At 47.9% G+C, this 17,276-nt stretch overlaps 1 long non-coding RNA gene across 1 annotated transcript; it reads left to right on the top strand.

Annotated features, from left to right (window-relative positions):
- Positions 1–600: 600 nt before the first annotated feature.
- On the top strand, positions 601–16,773 carry LOC116890909. Its single transcript, XR_004386794.1, has 3 exons — positions 601–771; positions 16,160–16,232; positions 16,431–16,773. It is a non-coding gene; the product is annotated as an uncharacterized LOC116890909 (long non-coding RNA).
- The last annotated feature ends 503 nt before the right edge of the window (positions 16,774–17,276 follow it).

Genomic DNA, 17,276 nt, shown 5'->3' with positions numbered 1-17,276 from the left:
CAGGGCTTCCTGGTCTAGTGAATTGCCTTAGGAGGTTGCTGAATTACTGCCTCATGTGCTGCTTCATTTTATTGGTTTATTTCAGGGTAGCTCCGGCTGGGCTCACACCCAGGTCAGTCCTCATGCTTCAGCCGCCCAGTCCCAGGAATCTAAAGCACAAGCTTCCTCGCGTCTGACTTGGGCTCTGTTTCGGAAGGCAGGAACGAGAGGCCATTTTAGAAAGCATTTACTGAAAAGTTGAAATGACCTTCATGTAAAGGCTTCACCTTCAGTTATCCTGCCTCATAAAGTGACTCCCCGGAGGCTTCGGCACAGCCAGGGCTTTATTGAGCCAGCCCCAGAAAGGTCAACTGCTGGACGACTGCTCCCATTTTGTCATGGCTTATAACTTGAAGGCCACTTACTTTTTTAATTTTTAAAATTAAAATATCGATTACATCACTTCCCCCTTTCCAGTCCCTCCCATGTTCCTCTCATCTTGTTCACATTCAAATTCGTGGCCTCTTTTTTATTTCTGAAGGTAACTTTTGAAAAAGAAAAAAAATCTCTCCTTTACAGAGAACTCAAAAATGCTTTTGAAGAACTGTTCTAAAACCCTTAGGTGAGGCCGGGCAGTGGTGATCCACGTCTTTAATGCCGGCTCCTGGTGGCATTTGCTTGCTGGATCTGCCCCTGCTGATGGAGGTTAATAAAGCAGCGATGTTCCTCGGAGAGGAGAGAAAGCGATGACGACTCTCAGACCCCCTTCTCTCCGAGGACCAGCCATCTCGGGTAGGTAGTTGCTGCTCTGGTGAAGGACCTTGACTGTAGCTTTGGGCAGAGGACAGGCAACGGAAGTTGGACCCGTTTCCAAGGCTCCTGACTCAGTTCCTTGTGGTCTGTTTTCATTTTTTTTTTTTTTTCCATCTGAAATGTTGCGAAATCCCAGACTTCAGCCACACCCACGTAAATTCTGAGTACATTTGTGGTACATTCCAACTCTGCGAGGGCCGCGGAGAAGGGCTCTCACCTGCCAGCGCCCCTTCTCCTGACCCTCGCGTGGGGAGTTTTGGATGTGCTGGGGTGTGGCTAGCTGAAGCGGTTCATATGGATTGGCGTCTTGACAGGATCTACAGTCATGGACGAGACAAGCCGCCTCTGAACACAGCTGTGAGGGATTGTTGCAGTTAGTTTGGTTGGAGTAGGAAAACCTACCCGGAAAGTGAGGAGCATCATTCTGTAGGCTAGGGCCCCTGACTGCGTACAAATGCGTAGCACCAACGTTCCCTTCTTGCTCTGGATGTGGATGCAGCTTGGACCAGCCGTCTCGAATCCCTATTATCGTGGCTTCCACCATGATGGGCTATCCCCTCAAACTGTGGGCTGGATTGTTCAGGTTTTAGTAGGCAAGTCAAGTGGTCCCGGAGAGGTTATCTTCCTTTCTCAGTCTACATCAGGGTATGTCCGGCTTCCTCGGACAGGTAAATCAAGGATCACGCAGGGCATAGGCCTCAGAATCACTCACCACGTTTCATAAATGTACCCTAGTGAGTCTGATCAAGTGGAACCTGGGGGGAGTCTTGAGCAGAAGGTTGGGTACCACATCCTGAGCGACCGTACTAAAAGGGTCTAGAAAGGGAAGAGAGCCCAAGGTGACTTACAGATTATGCAGGAGGACTGGGCAGAGACCATCACGAGTACCAGTCAAGCTTTTCACTCCTCCCACGCTCCAGAGTAACTGGGTGCTGACAAAGCTTGGCTTTGTTCAGTACAAAGGGTGACTCCGTGTTTTCTGGCTGGAGGCCCGTATGAGGGTGTGCCAATGGCAAGAAGTGAGTGTCCACTCCAGCTTCTGCCAGGCCACCTTTTTCAGAACTGATGGCTGCTTACCATGCCCTGCAGTCCCTTTGGGGAGGGGATCAGGAGAGCCCGACTCTAGGGCCTGTTGTAGCTCTGATCTCTGGTATGTGGGGAGGCAGAGGCCACATTCTTACACTTGGTAGGCAGCTGTCAGTTCTGCTGCTTTCAGACAAAGCCCTTTCCTTACTGAGCCAATGGACTGCCTTCCTCAAGGACATTGGAAGGTGGAGGAGCTCATGAAGAACCAGCGAGTTGATGGCAGAGGACTCCATACCTGCATCCCTGTGACAAAGAGCAGAGGTGCTTCTCAAAGAGCAAATGCTTTGATGGCTCCCTGAACCATAAGTACCAGTTCTCTCCCTCCTCCCAGGGTTTATCACACTTACTTATTTAGTGTATGAATACCGTACAGGCACGGCAGTGTGTTGCTGCAAGACGTGGGGTTGCTGCGCTCTTGGAGTGACCTGCTCTCATCAAGGTTCCAGGACAACAACCGGAGACCATGCAGTTAAACGTCACATCCAGTTAGCCTGAGAGCTTGGGTAGAGTGTGACCTTTTTCATTAAATGTCTCTATTTTTATTTCATGTGTATTTCGTGTATGTCTGTGTGAGGGTGTGGAATTAGAGACAGCGTGAGCTGCCATTGAATACTGGGAATTGAACCAGGGTCCTCTCGAAGAGCAGTCCATGCTCTTAACCTTAGAGCCATCTCTGCAGCCCTAGTGTGACTTTCCATAGACTAGTGTTATGAGTGTCCCAAACAGTGTCGCATGGTGGCCAGGAGGACAGGCTCTGGAGCCTGCTTCCCTGGATTGAGATATTGTCTCTGTCATTCATCTGGTGGGGAACCTTGGGGGAAGTACTAACCTCTCTGAGCCCCATTCTTCCCAATTTCTTCTCCTCCTCCTCCTCCTCCTCCTCCTCCTCCTCCTCCTCCTCCTCCTTCTTCTTCATTATTTTTATTTGAGACAGTGTTTCTTTGTATAGCCCTGGGTGTCCTGGAACTCACTTTGTAGACCAGGCTGGCTTCAAACTCAGAGATCCTGTCAACCTGGAAGCAGCCAGCCTCTGCCTCCTGAGTGCTGGGATTAAAGGTGTGTGTCACCACCACCTGGCAGTTTTCCCAACTTTAAGATGGGGATAAAGTGCCCTTTGGGTTGGGAGAGTCAATGAAGTAAGTGAAGGGTAGCTCAGAGTGTTGTGACCAGTGACAGGGGCTAGCAGCGTCGGTGCTGCCGGTGGGCTAGGGCCGTCATAATGAAGTTCCACAGAGGGGTGGGAACTTCACAGAAATGTATGGGATCTGGAAGATCAAGGTCCAAGTATCAGCAGGTCTGGTTTCTCTTGAAGCTTTTTTCCTGGTCATCTCCTCTTCTTCTTCTTCCCCCTCCCCCCTCTCTTCCTCTTTCCTCTCCTTCCCTCCTCCTTTCCTCTTTCTCTTCAGTTTTTTTTTTAAAGATAAGTTTTTATGTGGTCTATGCTGGACTAAAACCTGCTGTGTGGCTGAGGCGGCCCTGACTCTTTCCAAGCGCTGGGGATTGCAGGCCGGCACCACTATGTTTGGGTCTCCCTTTTCTGTTCCCTTTCCCTTTCCCTCTTCCACTGTCTGTCTGTCTGTCTGTCTGTCTGTCTGGGTCTCTATGTAACCTAGGCCCAGTTCTCAAACTCACACTGATCCCTGTCATAGCCTGCTGACAGCCAGCATTATGGGTATGAGCTCCTGGCTAATTGTTTTGAGTCAGGGTCTCACTCTGTAGCCCTGTAGATCTGCAATTTACAGAGATCTAGCTGCGTGGTTCTGTCCTGAGTTCTAGTTCTTGTGCCACCAAACATGGCGGTTACTTGGTTGTTGATCATCTTCTTGCTCAAGGTTATTCTGAGGGGCTGGACTTGAGGCTGAAGCTGGAATTCTTCTCAGCCCACCCCGCTCCCCCACTCCCCTTTGTACAGGTCTTGCTCTCTGATTGGCTGCAAACTCATAGTCCTTCTGACTTGACCTCCTGACTAGAGGTGATTGTGGGCATGCACACCCACCTCTCCCAGTTCTTTGGGCTCCTTGGCAGCTCCAGAAGTAAGTCAGAATTTCTCGCAGTAGGAATAAACAGGCTTCTGGGAAGGCCGTGGTTCTGTCAGGGTTCAAACGTTGGTCTTGCTGTTGACTCTCTGAGTCTCCCGGTTGTTTTGTTTGTTTGTTTGTTTGTTTGTTTTTGTTTATAGACCAGGCTGGCCCCTCAAACTCAGAGATCCACCTGCCTCTGCCTCCTGAGTGCTGGGATTAGAGAAGTAAGCCACTACTGCCCGCCCCTGGGGTGGGTTTGAAGTTTCTTTTCCTTGATTCCTGCCTTCTCGTGTGCTTGATAACAGTGGGTAAATTTTTTGTTTTTTATTTGAATCAGGGTCTTATTATGCAGCTTTTGCAGGCCTTCTACTCAGTTTTTGGCACTGGCTGGTTTAAGTTCCTGCCTTAGCTGCTCGTGCTGGGATTGAGCTATGCCCCATCATGCCCAGCTGAGGCTAAGCCTTACTCTTGCTGTCATTACTGCTCACTCCACCTCCACATTTCAAGTGGTTCTGAATGTAATGTTTCCCCTTAGAATGAGGATGAACTGGAAGAAATTCCCCCTGGCGCCGCTGTGGTCAAATAGTCATCAGGGAAGCTGAGCCAGAGCCATCAGTCAACACACACACACACACACACACACACACACACACACGCACACGATACTAATTTAAAGGGCTTTGTGGGTAAAGTTGCTTGCTGACCAAGTCTCATAACCTGAGTGCAACCCCTGGAAGCCAGATAAAGGTGGGGGTAGAGAACTGGCTCCCACACAGTTGCCTTCTGACCACGCCCCCCCCAGAATAATTAAAAAGGAAACTGCATGAATAGCACAAATCCCACCCCCCCACCTACCCGTACGCTGATCGTAACAGAGACCCCTCTGCAGACGGAGCAATGGAATAAACTGACTGTCAGCGGCATACTGGGTGGGACTCTAGGGTCTAGGCTACCCAGTGCCAACTTTACTCCACGACTAGGTGTCTGGCCTTACCTTCAGCCTCCCCCATGCTGAAAACAGGGCAACAGAGCCACGAGCATCATAGTATCACATCAAGGTGACATGAGATTGCAAAGGGAAAGTGTTCTGGATGAAGGAAGCACTCAGAAATTGTTACCTGTACTATTGTTCTCTTTGGGTTGGGCCTATGACACGTCAGACACGTTTCACGGGAATATGTTGCTAATTACCCATCAGAAGCCACCTGTCCTTGAGATTAGGTTCTCTTTTCCTTTTTTTCCTTTTTCTTTTTTGCTACAGGCTTTGACACTACTACTAATTCCAATTAATGATTCTAAGCAATTACCAGCAACAGTCCCATCACTGTCTGGCAAAGATGTGAAACAACAGAAGATAAGTGTCTGGGAATGAGGAAGTTCCTGGGAGGGAATCCGGAACAACCTCCCTCCGACCCCATATTTTGCCCTAGGCTTATACCATAAATACCTTATGCTCTTGGCTTCCTTTAGACTGCATTCTTGTTCCAAGGATTGTCCTGAAGTTTTGGTAGAAAAGAGAGGAGACCCAGACCTGTCCTTGACACAACTAAAACTCTACTAAAAGTGGTTCTGAGACATTTGCTTCTTTTTGGAGTTTCGTCCCCAGCCATTACTGTGATCATGTGTGTGTGTGTGTGTGTGTGTGTGTGTGTGTGTGTGTGTGTGTGTGTGTGTTTGTGTGCGTGCGTGTGTCCATATTCATGAGGAGGCCAGAGGTCCATGTCTGGTGTCTTCCTTGATCATCCACAGTGACTTTTGTTTGGTTTGGTTTCTCGAGGCAGCGTTTCTATGGGTAGCTCTGGCTGTTCTGGGACTCACCCTGTGGACCAGGCTGGCTTTGAACTCAGTCTTCTCACTTATCCTGGAGCTTACTGATCAGGCTAGGCTGGGTGGTCTGTAAACTCCTGGGATTTGTCTGTCTCTACTCTTGACCCAAATGCTGGAGTTATGAGCAGTGCCACCAGCTTTTATGTGGATACCGGGGCTTTCAACTTAGCTCCTTATGCTTTTATGGCAGTCACTTTATTCACAGTTATCTTCTCAGCCCCTAGGCTGGACAGCCTCTCTCTATTGGAGAAGGTGAGGATGTTCTAGGCAGGCAGGCAGCAGGAACATGCAGGGCGTGTCTAGCAAGAGCTGTGTGGCACAGTGTGGTTGGAGTCTTAGCGAGGGTAGCAGGGAGCCACTGGTGGTTTTTATGGAAGAAAGAGACATGAGTTTGCTTTTGTTTTGATTGACATTCTCACCGTCAGTCATAACAGCAATTATAGTAATCAATAGAAACCACGATTTTGGTGTGAGGCATTAGCTAAAATGCTTGAATATGACTCATCTTATTTAATCCTACTTTAGAGATGAGCTAGGAGAATTCACAAAGGCCAGCACACAGCAGTATGGCTGAGACAAGCCAGCTGTCCAAACAGGAAGTTAATGCTGTTAACTATCCCTCGGTCTCCCTAAACCTTGATGTTTTCATGTCTGATATTAACTTCATAGGTTTTCTTTTTTCTTTTTTATTCATGTAAAGCACTTGGCACAGTGCCTGGAACACTATAACAGCTCAATAAGGGTTAGTCATTGTGACTTTTGTGGCTAGTTCCCATTTCAGAGTGTCCCCTGCTCTGCCAGGTGCTGGGTGGTAACAGTAAAATTGCATGGGTTGGAACCAGTAAACTGGGCTCATAAAGCCATTCCTGTCAGCATAAGGTGAAGAAGAGGGTGTGCTCACTGTACCTGCTTATGTGCTCTTTGGTTGCCTTGGTAACCAGTCTAGACACCTGGTTCTCCCTGCAGCTGGTGCTTCTCCAGTTCAGGTCTGGGAAAATCTGTGTTGTTCCACAATGGTTTTCTGAACTCATCCCTTTCTTCCCTCTCTGTGTTTCGGCTGTAGCTGAGTGTGTGTGTGTGTGTGTGTGTGTGTGTGTGTGTGTGTGTGTGTGTGTGTGTGTGTGTCCATCCCACAAGTGTCACAGTGGAGGAAGAGCTGAAGGGAACAGAGGCAGGAACTGACTCAAATTCATTATGGGAGGCCTCATGAACTCATGGGAGAGTTAAGATGGAAATAGAGAGAGATAGCTTTTTTTTTTTTTAAACATTTATTTATTATGTATACATCATACAGCTTTCTGCCTGCATGTATGCACCTGCAGGCCAGAAGAGGGCACCAGACCTGATTATAGATGGTTGTGAGCCACCATGTGGTTGCTGGGAATTGAACTCAGGACCTCTGGAAGAAAAGACAGTGCTCTTAACCTCTGAGCCATCTCTCCAGCCCTGAGAGAGATAGCTTTAAGGCATATTTTGGATTTAGAGTTGATAGGCTGTGACACCATAAGGAGACGTGAAGAACACTCTTTCTCTCACCTCAAAACTCAGACATATCCCTTTGTTTTCTTTTCTGCCTTTGTTCAGGAGAACACTTCCATCAGCGTGATGTCCAATTTCACCTCTACGCTGGTCATTTCTAGTTGATTTGCTTCCCTGTCTTTAAATTAAAATTCTTAAAACTATTTGTTGGTTTCTGTCTTATATGTCTTAGTGTTTTGCCTAAGTTTTTTGTTTTGTTTTGTTTGGAAACAAATCTCACCCTGTAGCCCAGGTAGGCCTGCATCTCACAGCAATCTTTCGCCTTAGTCTCCCGAGTGCTGGAATTACAGGTGCGTGCTACCACCCTCTTTTCTTGCCAGGCAAATTCGGCATTTCTACAATGGAAGTCAAAACTGGAATCCAGAATGATTCGCCTCCGGGCTCTGGAACCTGCTTCTCGTCCTGTGAGTGCCACTGTGGTCCAGGCCAAAGGCTACAAAACAGTGATGACCAGTGGGTGCTCCCTGTCCCACCACCTACTCCTCCTGCCCCCTGCAGTCAACATTATCACTACTTTGGAAATACCCGGCATGGGGCTTCTGTGCAGCTGCCACTTCTCTCCACACTCTCCCTGTCTTCCACTCTGGTTCTACATTTCAGCCACAGGAGTGTTCTTGACCTTGACTTCCAGTTGCTTGGCACTTTCAGTATGGCTACTCGATTTCTGTGACTTCGAAGTTCTATATCAGATTTCAGCTTCCTCAATAACCGTGATGTCAGTCATTTTCTAATATTTATTTATTTTTATGTATGTGAGTACTCTGTAGCTGTCCTCAGACACACCAGAAGAGGGCATTGGATCCATTACAAACAGTTGTGAGCCACCATGTGGTTTCTGGAATTGAACTCAGGACCTCGGGAAGAGCAGTCAATGCTCTTTACCACTGAGCCATCTCTCCAGCCCCAGTCACTTTCTTTATATTGACATCCTTGTACATCCCATGATGTAGCTAGTTTTTCCTCCCATGATCCACCAGTGTTCCTACTGTTGGGATGCTTTTTCTTGGCTTTGCATGGCCCACTTCTTTCTAATCTTTAAACATCAGCTGAATTGTCCCTGCTTGGTCGCCATCTAGCACCCAAGCAGGTTCCACATCCCTATTTTCACAGTCTTAACCAATTGTTCCATTCAGAGCATGCTGTGATCTCAGTGTGGTCTCATGTAGCCCAGGCTGGCCTGGAACATACTTGCTATGTAGCTGATGATGATCTTGAACTTCTGATCTTTCTGCCTCCACCTCTAGTGCTAATATTATGGGTGTGGGCTACTATGACTGATTTATGTGTTGCTGGGGATCGAACCATAGACTTTGTACATGCCAGACAAGCATTCTTCTAATGGAGCTACATGCCTGGTCACACAATATGAAGATTTTTATTTATTGTCTTTTTTATTGTGTCTCCCCACAGCAATGTGAATTCTAGAAGGAGGTAGTCTGGCAGTCCAAAACACACATGTCTTTTAAATGCTTTTTATTGGTGGGACATTGGTGGTGGACAAGTTATTCCTAGAGCTGCTAAACTCTCCCTGCAGGTGAGAAAGGCTTCATACCAGAGCATCAGTCAGGGACTGTGTCTCACCCACTGAAATCAAAGAATCACTTTTCCACCTGTAACCTTAAAGGATTCTGCTACCCAAAAAGAAGTGAGTGGCTTGGGGATAAGCACTGAACACTGTTTTCTATACACACAGAGGGCTGATGGGTACAGGGAGATCAGGTCGGGTATATGCTGAGGAGCAGCCTCTGCATTTGAGGTCTTCTTTAGCTCTTGAGATGGCGGCTCTTACAGAGTTGTTGGGCTTTCCTACTGATCTAAGGGCTTAGGACATACTGGACACCCAGGAGAAGGTAGACCATCAGGAAGATGGCTGCTGATAGTAAGAGGACAGTGGGACAGTCACTATGGTGGGACAGTGCAGGAGATGGACATGGGAGGTCTTCATTTGAGGTTGATTTTGAGAAAGGAGATATTGGAGAAAGAGGGTTAAAGGTTTTTGTGGTGGTGGATTGTATGAGTGCACACACACGTGCACACACATGTGCACACATATGTACAGGTGCAAGTGCATGTGTGTGTGTGTGTGCATGTGGAGGTCTAAACTCAACCTTGTGTTGTTTCTCAGGAACTGCCCACCTTGTATTTTTTTGAGACAGGGTCTCTCACTGGCCGAGGGCTCACAGACTAGTTTAGGCTGGCTGGCTGCTGAGCCCCAGGAACCTGCATGTTTCTACCTTCTGGTGCTGGGATTCCATGGGTCCTGGAGACTGAATTTAGGTATTCACATTTGTATGGTAAGCACTTTACCAAGGTGGGATAGCCGATCTCTGTGCTTTGAAGGAGACACAGGGATGAGATGACCGTCACTGAGATGAGTGGGACACTTTTCTGAGAAAAGGCAGATGCATTTTACAACATCAGGACAGGATGGTAGGCTGTTGAGAAACATGAAGATGCCCAACTGCCTGGAGATTCATTTTTCTTTTATGTGAAAATGGGCTTACTTGCTGATGTTTTGAGATTGCATTTTTTTTATCATCGGCTTTTTCTTTATCTTTAACATCATGATATGACAGACTCTTCAAAAATAACCTATCGGTGTGGCTATACACTGAGACATTCAAGCATGGATCCATCCTTGAGTTTTTCCTGTTGATGATAGAGTGGCTATGTAGAGAGCCATGGGCGTGGCTGTCATGAGATGAAATCCAGAGAGTCCAGGTCAATTAAACAGTGTAAAACTCCTAAGACCCGAAGAGTTAGTTAGGTAGGCAGATGGCTCTGTGTGTGTGTGTGTGTGTGTGTGTGTGTGTGTGTGTGTGTGAGAGAGAGAGAGAGAGAGAGAGAGAGAGAGAGAGAGAGAGAGAGAGAGAGAGACAGAGAGACAGAGAGAGAGAGAGAGAGAGAGAGACAGAGAGAGAGAGAGAGAGAGAGAGAGAAGAGAGCCCTGAGTTGACCAAACAAGACTTGGGATCCAGGATCAGGTCTAATGCTTATAAGCAGAGCCTTGTTGACACCCTCCAAGCCTGGGACCTCATCTATACAGGGCTGGGTAGGGTAGTGGTAGTTCTTCTCCTTCCTCCCCTGCTACAGTCATAAAAGGTGCTGGCTCCTTACAGTGCATCCCCGCCCCTGGGGAGCCTGACCGTTCAGTGTGCCCCGGCATAAGATAGAGCTTTTTGTCACCATTACTACTGGCTCCTTCCTTCTGGCATCCATCCTCCTCTGTTTTGGGGAATGATGGCATGAGGCCAGCTGGTAGGATTAGGAGCCAAATCTTTCTTCTCTGTTTATTCACATGGTTTCTATGGATATGGCAAAAAAGCAAACAGAAGTTTGACTAGATATATGTGCTAGATACCCTGCAACATTTAGAACTAGTGTCTACTTACGTAGGAGGCTAAAGACATGACATTATGTTAACATGAATAATGATCCTATCTGCAAGGGGAAAGGCAGTTTTAAAGACAACGTTCTCAGCAAGAAGGATCATGCAGATGCTTTGCTGCTCTGAGAAATGCTAGCTGCTGTGTCCTCTCAGTGGTTTCTCTGTGCTATCTAGGTGTGAGTTCAGAAGGGACACTTTTTCCTAGGCCACCGTCTTCATCTGGCACACGGGGTGGGGCTTGGAATGAAGGAGGCTCTGTGCATGCTCGTGGGGCTGCTGGGATAGGTTGATGTTGGACAAGTTTGTTAAGTCCCAACTGACTGTTCAAGTCCATGGTGTCTGACTCTGGCTTGGTCCACCTAGACTTTCTCTGCTTTGTCATCCCTGACATGGGAGTTTATTTGTTCTTATTACTTTTAATAGAATACCTTCGTTTATTCTTACAGAAGTTCCTACACATAAAAATGTATCTTGTTTGCATCCATTCCGGTTGCCCCCTATCAGTCCCCCAGGCACCAGGACATACCCTCTTCCTGCTTTACCTCTCTCTCTTTTTGTGGCCCATTGAGTGAGTTAATGCTACTGGTTGAGCGCTGACTGATCTTGTGCAGTTCCTGTACAGGCAACTATAGCTGCAGCAAGTCCACGAGTGCAGCCGCCCTGTCACATCTAGATGACAGTGACTTCTCGGCGCTTCTCTCCAACTTCTAGTTGTTACATTCTCTTGTCCCCCTTCCAAAATGTTCCCTGAGCCTGGGGAGGGGTTAGCAGAGATGACCCGTTTAGGACCGGATACTCAATACTCACTTAGTCTCAGCTCTTTAACTGTTATGAATCTCTGCCTTGGCGGCTGCCTACTACAGAGAGAAACTTCTCTGGTCAGGGTTGAGGGCAGCACTCATCTATGGGTAAAAACGTAAATATTTATTTAGTTAGAAGGCAGTTTAACAGCATGTTCATATAGCAAAGGCAACAGTAGTAGGTATTCCCCTAGGGCCTCTCACTAAGTTGACAGCATCGGACATGATGGCATGGGACTCTAAAGTGGAATGTTTAGGAATGCGCCTGGACCATTGCTCTTATACCATCACGTCTGTCCGGATGGAAACAGTCAATCTCCAAACATGGAGGAACTGGAACTTTCTGTTTAATGGAGGAGAAGTCCTAGATGCATTTCTGCCCTCGAAGAGTCAGCATCTAGCTGGAGATGGAAAGGAAGGCCGTGGAGATGACTTGAGAACACTTGAGGCGATTGTGGCCAGCCCTTCTTGCTGTGCAGACATCCTGGAAGGCAAGAAGTACTAGGCGGGGTGTGCTGACAGCTAGCCACGATCAGCTTCTTGGCAACCGAGGCAGGGAGAAAGGAGAATCTGGTATTCATTGTGTGGTTGTTTCTAATTTCCTTCTGCTTTCAAGATCCTCTTCTGAGGGAGAACAATGCCCTGAATAGCTAGCTAGGCTTGGCTTTCCTGGCACCTACCCAGCCAAAGGAAGGGCCAGGCACCCGAAAACATACAATGGAGAGTGCTTGCTGTACAGATGGCCTCTGACATCCGTTGAGAGTCACTGGGGACAAGTGAGGTGGAGAATAGCTGATAGAACTAGGCCCCACCCCCTCTCATGTATAAATGTTATTTTAAACTTTCCCTAAACTGCCAGGGTCTCTATGATGAGGAGATCGCAGAGTTATAGGACTCCCTGCAGGACTTGGCGCAGAAGCTTAGGGGACAGTCTATGCCACCATGGCCCTGGAAGCAGGGGGTGGTGGTGGGTATTGAGAACGGGTATAGATTACCTCAGCTCAGGGACCAGATCTGGGAGGGTCCTAGGCTGGGTCTGCCATTTCCACAGCCAGGGTCTTTAAGTCCAGAAGGCCCAGGGCTGTGTGGAAGGAATGGGGTGGAGTTTCCTTTTTCCTTGCTGTCTTTGCACTTGGCCTTTTATCTGTAGAGTTTAGAACATTTATCAGCCTTTCTGGGTTCACTTTTCATCACCAGATACTAGATTGGTTACAGAAATGAGAGGCTCATGTGTATAAAGAGACAAGGGGAGGGGGCTGAAGGGTGTGTGATGTTGTCTGCCGTCTGTGGGCGTCTGTCAGGAATGATGGTGTGAGGATGGTGATCAGGAAGAGAGCACGAGGAGTGATGAGGCCACAGCGGGCACAGGAGAGTTGTTCTTAAGATGCAACAACGTTCAGAGGAGGGGACCTGGACAGATTGCTCGGGGGTTAGGAACACTTGCTGCTCTTCCAGGGGACCCTTAGTTCAGGTCTCCGCTCCCATATGAGATGAATCAACTGCTCGGAACTGTAGCTCCCGGGTATCCAATGTACTTGTCTGGAGATACACACACACACACACACACACACACACACACACACACACACACGCACGCAAGTTTTTTAAAAAATTAAAAGATGTGACAATATTTAATGCATGGCTTATGTTTATAACCCTAGCACACATGCGGCCTCAGGCTTTGTGAAATCCATGTCAGATAGCGTTGTATAGTGAATTCTAAGGATAATCTAGGCTACAGAGTGAGACCATGTCTTGATATTCGTTGTTTCATATCTTTTGGTGTTTACATTGAAGATTTATTTATTTATTCAAATTGTTTTACGTTTGTTTGTTCAGTGTGTGTGTTTGTGTGTCGTGGCGTCCATGTGGAGGTTAGAGGAAAACTTAACGGAACTCAGTTCTCTCCTTCTACATTTATGTCGGTTCTGAAGACCCAACACAGGTTACCAGGCTTGGAAGCAAGGGCCCTTACTTGCTGGGCCATCTTGCCTGCCCCTTATTTGTTTGGTACATACCCCAGGCTGGTACTGAACTTGTGTTCTTCCTACTGGCATCCCAAGTGCTATGGTTACCAGTGTGCTCCGCCATTCCCAATTTTCCTGATTCATTTTTAAAAACCTTTAGTTTAATTAAAAATGTTTTTTAGCCGGAGATGTAACTCAGACAGTGGCTTCCCTGGCGGTCATGTAACCCTCCATGGAGAAAAGGCTGGGGCAGGCATTGACCCCAGGCTCCTACCCAGATCTCTTGCTCTCTATTGTCTTCAGTGGGGACAGGTGTGGTCAGATGGCTTGGCCATCCTTTCAGTCATGATTACAGGATTGCACTGAGATGTGACCACAGTATGAGTCATCCTGAGATAGTCTGGATGCCCTCAGTGGTCATCTTGGGCCACTAGAAGCTTAGGCACTGAGTTGCAGGCATAGACATTGGCACTCCTGGGCTGGGGGCTTGTCAGATCTTGTTCGTTCTGGTTTCTGGAATGGCAGAAAGCCTTGGAGGGAGAAAGAAGCTGTGGAAAGCAATCCCTAGGGCCCAGCAGGACTGGAAATCCTGCTGCAAGGCCTGGAATTTTGACTTCCTGTTTGGCCTGGCTGTTGTTCCCCCACATTTTTGGCCCTGACACATCCTCTTCCTCCCCCTCTCAGGATGTTTCCTCATCTGCAAAATGAGGGGGTTGTATTAGATCATATCTCAGGCCCCTTTATGTTAGAAAAAGTGATGATTCTGCCTCCCAGCCACCTCCTCACTTTCCCCCCAGGCCTTTTGATTGACAGAGAGGAGGGAGAATGTGCGTACTATCTACTGCCCCAGCTCCAAACAGAGAGTGATCCACCCAACAGGGAACGATCCAGCCCAGGAAATCAGCGGTATTGGGGTTGAAAAGCCCTGTTTAGAGAAGGAGAGACAGAGGGGTGGAAAGGCTTGAAAGACAGGTGTGTAGATGCTCTACAGACAATAGATAAGTGGAGGCGAAAGAAGGAGAATGAAAGAGGAAAAAGACAGATGTGTGGTCAGTGTTTATAAGGGAGAGAGCAGGAGTCGCTGGAACGGGACGGATGTATCAGCAACGTGCGTACAGCTTGGGTGAATAGATTTAAGCTGCTGGCCTCAGCATAAACCAGTGCTGAGAGGTGCTACAGTTTGGATGTTGAATGCTCCCTGAAAAAAAGGTTTACATGTTAAAGGCTTGTTCCCCAGGAGATAGAGCGTTGGAAGGAGAGACTTAGGTTATTAGGGGCGTGACCTTAAAAGGGATTGTGGGACCTCAGCTACTACCTCTTTCTCTCTGCTACCTGGCCACAGGATGCTCTGTTCTGCTTCTGTCACTCGTAGTTGTAACTGGCCTGGCAGAAATGAAGGTATTCTAAAGAGTCACTTAAATCTCTCAAAATGACTGTCAAACTGTGAAGTAGGGTACTCCAAAGGAATGGGAATTTTCCTGGACTTCTCAAGATGGGTAGAGGAAAGGGCACAGCCAGCCAGAGGGGGAATTTGTCTTCCAGAGAGAGAGAGAGTCCATTCAGTCCTAACGTCCTTTGCGGGATGAAACTAAAACCTGAATAAAGATGGGTTCTTGGTGGGCGGGGTCACACCTGTCAGGGATTGCTTAGATGTGCTTGTCTTTGGCCCTCGATCGAAACCTTCATCTCACTTCCGGACTCCCAAGATGGAGTTGGAGGCAGAGGTTGCTAGACCTCTCCGTCCTTCTTCTCAATGTGGTCACATTGAGTGATCTCCATTCTCTGCTTTCCACGTTCAGTTAGACTCTTCCAGTTGGCTTGTTGTGGACTGGTGGCTCGACCTGACGTGCACACAGGCTACGGACCCCAAGTTCTATAACAGCCACCTGGCTCCGTCAAAGGCCCAAAGGAATGGGGTGTGTCAGGTCTTGGATTATGGTCTCCAAGACGCATGGTTTCAGATAAGTATTTCTCCTTATAAAAAAAAGTATCCTGTTATTTCACTGTAGTAACAGAAAGCTGACCACACAAGGAGATTGATGGCCATCCCCCCACCTCCTGATTCGCTATGGAAGAACCACACCCTATCAGGGACCCTTTCTCTGGAGTTATGTAGGGGTGACTGTTAATGGCACATGGCAGTCTGAGGCTAACACACTGGGTGGTCCAGTGACTCAGGCAATCACTTCCCTATGAGCTCTATCTTGAGGGCAGTCGCACTTTCTCTTGCTTTTCATTAAGATGAGAATCCAGTAGTTATTCCTACAGTCACATAAAAGAAGATGAAGAGAAATAAGAACTGTGCTGTGTGCCTGCAACCCCAGCTTCTCAGGAGGCCTGAGAGATGAGGCTTGAAATTGGAGGTTAGCCCAGGCGACTTAGTGAGTGAGATTTTGTCTACAGAGGGACAGGGAGGAAACTCAGTGGTAGAGCACTTGAGTAGTGTGTGCAGTGCCCTGAGTTCAGTGTCCAGTGGGTATGGGTGCCTGTCCAGGCCAGAAGGCATTGGAGCTCCCTAAACTGGAGTTATAGGCGGTTGTGAATGCCCTGACTTGGATGCTAGGAGCCCAATTCTGGAAGAGCAAGAAGCAGGCTTAGCTGCTGGCTCTCCAGCACTGAAAGTGATTTCTTCATGGCTAAGGCTAGAGGTGGCTGCTCTCTTCCGGGCTCCTTACCTTCATCTGCTATTTGGATGTTCTCTAGAACACATTGTTCTCTTCTGGTCTTGGGCTTGTACAGGGCACCCAAAGGACACAGACTGACTTCTTACAGCTTCCGTTCAGTCTTTGCTGCGTGGAAACCACACAAGGAGGTACGTCCAAACCCAAACATAACCAACAATAGGACTTTCCAATGTTTCCTACTAGGCACAGGCTTGTTTCGAGGTTCTGCTGGGGGTGGGGCCGTGGGGAGGCCTTTTCCAGCCTGTGAAGACCGAACAGGAGGAAGAGATTCGAATAGCGTTTGGAATAATAATAATAAGAAAGCAATCTCTGTTGTTGTTTTACAGGGCTGTAGCAGTGGCCAGGAAGAAAAGTGCCCCCGCTGGAGGTTGTTTTCGTGAGACTGTTCTTTGGAGCATTGTTCTAAAAATGGGAAATTACATCTTACCATGCCAAAGGAAACAAACACCTGCAGTTAGAGGGACACCTTCTCTGAGGTGGCCCTTTTGGAGCAAGCACAGCTGTAGCTACAGCCACTTCTGGATGGAGGCTATGGCAGAAGTTGACGGGCGCTTTCCTTGTTTGCAAGGGATGGGAATGTGGGCTTATTTTTGTAACTAGGGTGGGCTTTGGCAGCTATGGGTGCAGGGACTCTCTACTTATCCACCCAATAAACGTGTGTCAAGCATCGTCTGTTCTGTGACCGCCTTGATGGGTTTTGCTTACCTATTTGCATTTTGAGATGGTTTTGAAATAATGAAACCCAAGCTGGCTTCAAATTTACGAGCCTCCTGCCTCAGCCTAGGGAGTGCTGGGATTACAGGTATGCACCTCTATGCCCTGTTGGCTCAATAGGGGTCTGTTCTGTTTCCTTCCCTGGCTTGCTTACATTCCTGGGAGGGTTGGCCATCAGCACACAACATTCTTGTCACATTTTCCTCGGTTTTCATGGTCAGCACGTGACAGCTTGTCCGCATGACTAAGGAGCCAGGCAGGATTTCCACACATCCCCCTCTCCTTTTGTTTCCTCTTTCTTCTCTCCCTCACCCCCTTCTCTTTCTCTTGATTAATCTGAAGCAGGTAGAAATAGAGCTTTAGCCGGCAGTCATTATGTGGCTGTAGACCTAGGACCTTCCGAACCACCCCAGCACTGACGATGCACTGGAATACAGTCTGAAGTTCTGTACTCGGAT

This window comes from Rattus rattus, chromosome 2 (assembly GCF_011064425.1).
Source record: "Rattus rattus isolate New Zealand chromosome 2, Rrattus_CSIRO_v1, whole genome shotgun sequence".
NCBI lineage: Eukaryota > Metazoa > Chordata > Mammalia > Rodentia > Muridae > Rattus > Rattus rattus.
The sequence above is the reverse complement of the archived record's forward strand: the minus strand, read 5'-3'. Positions and strand labels throughout refer to the sequence as shown.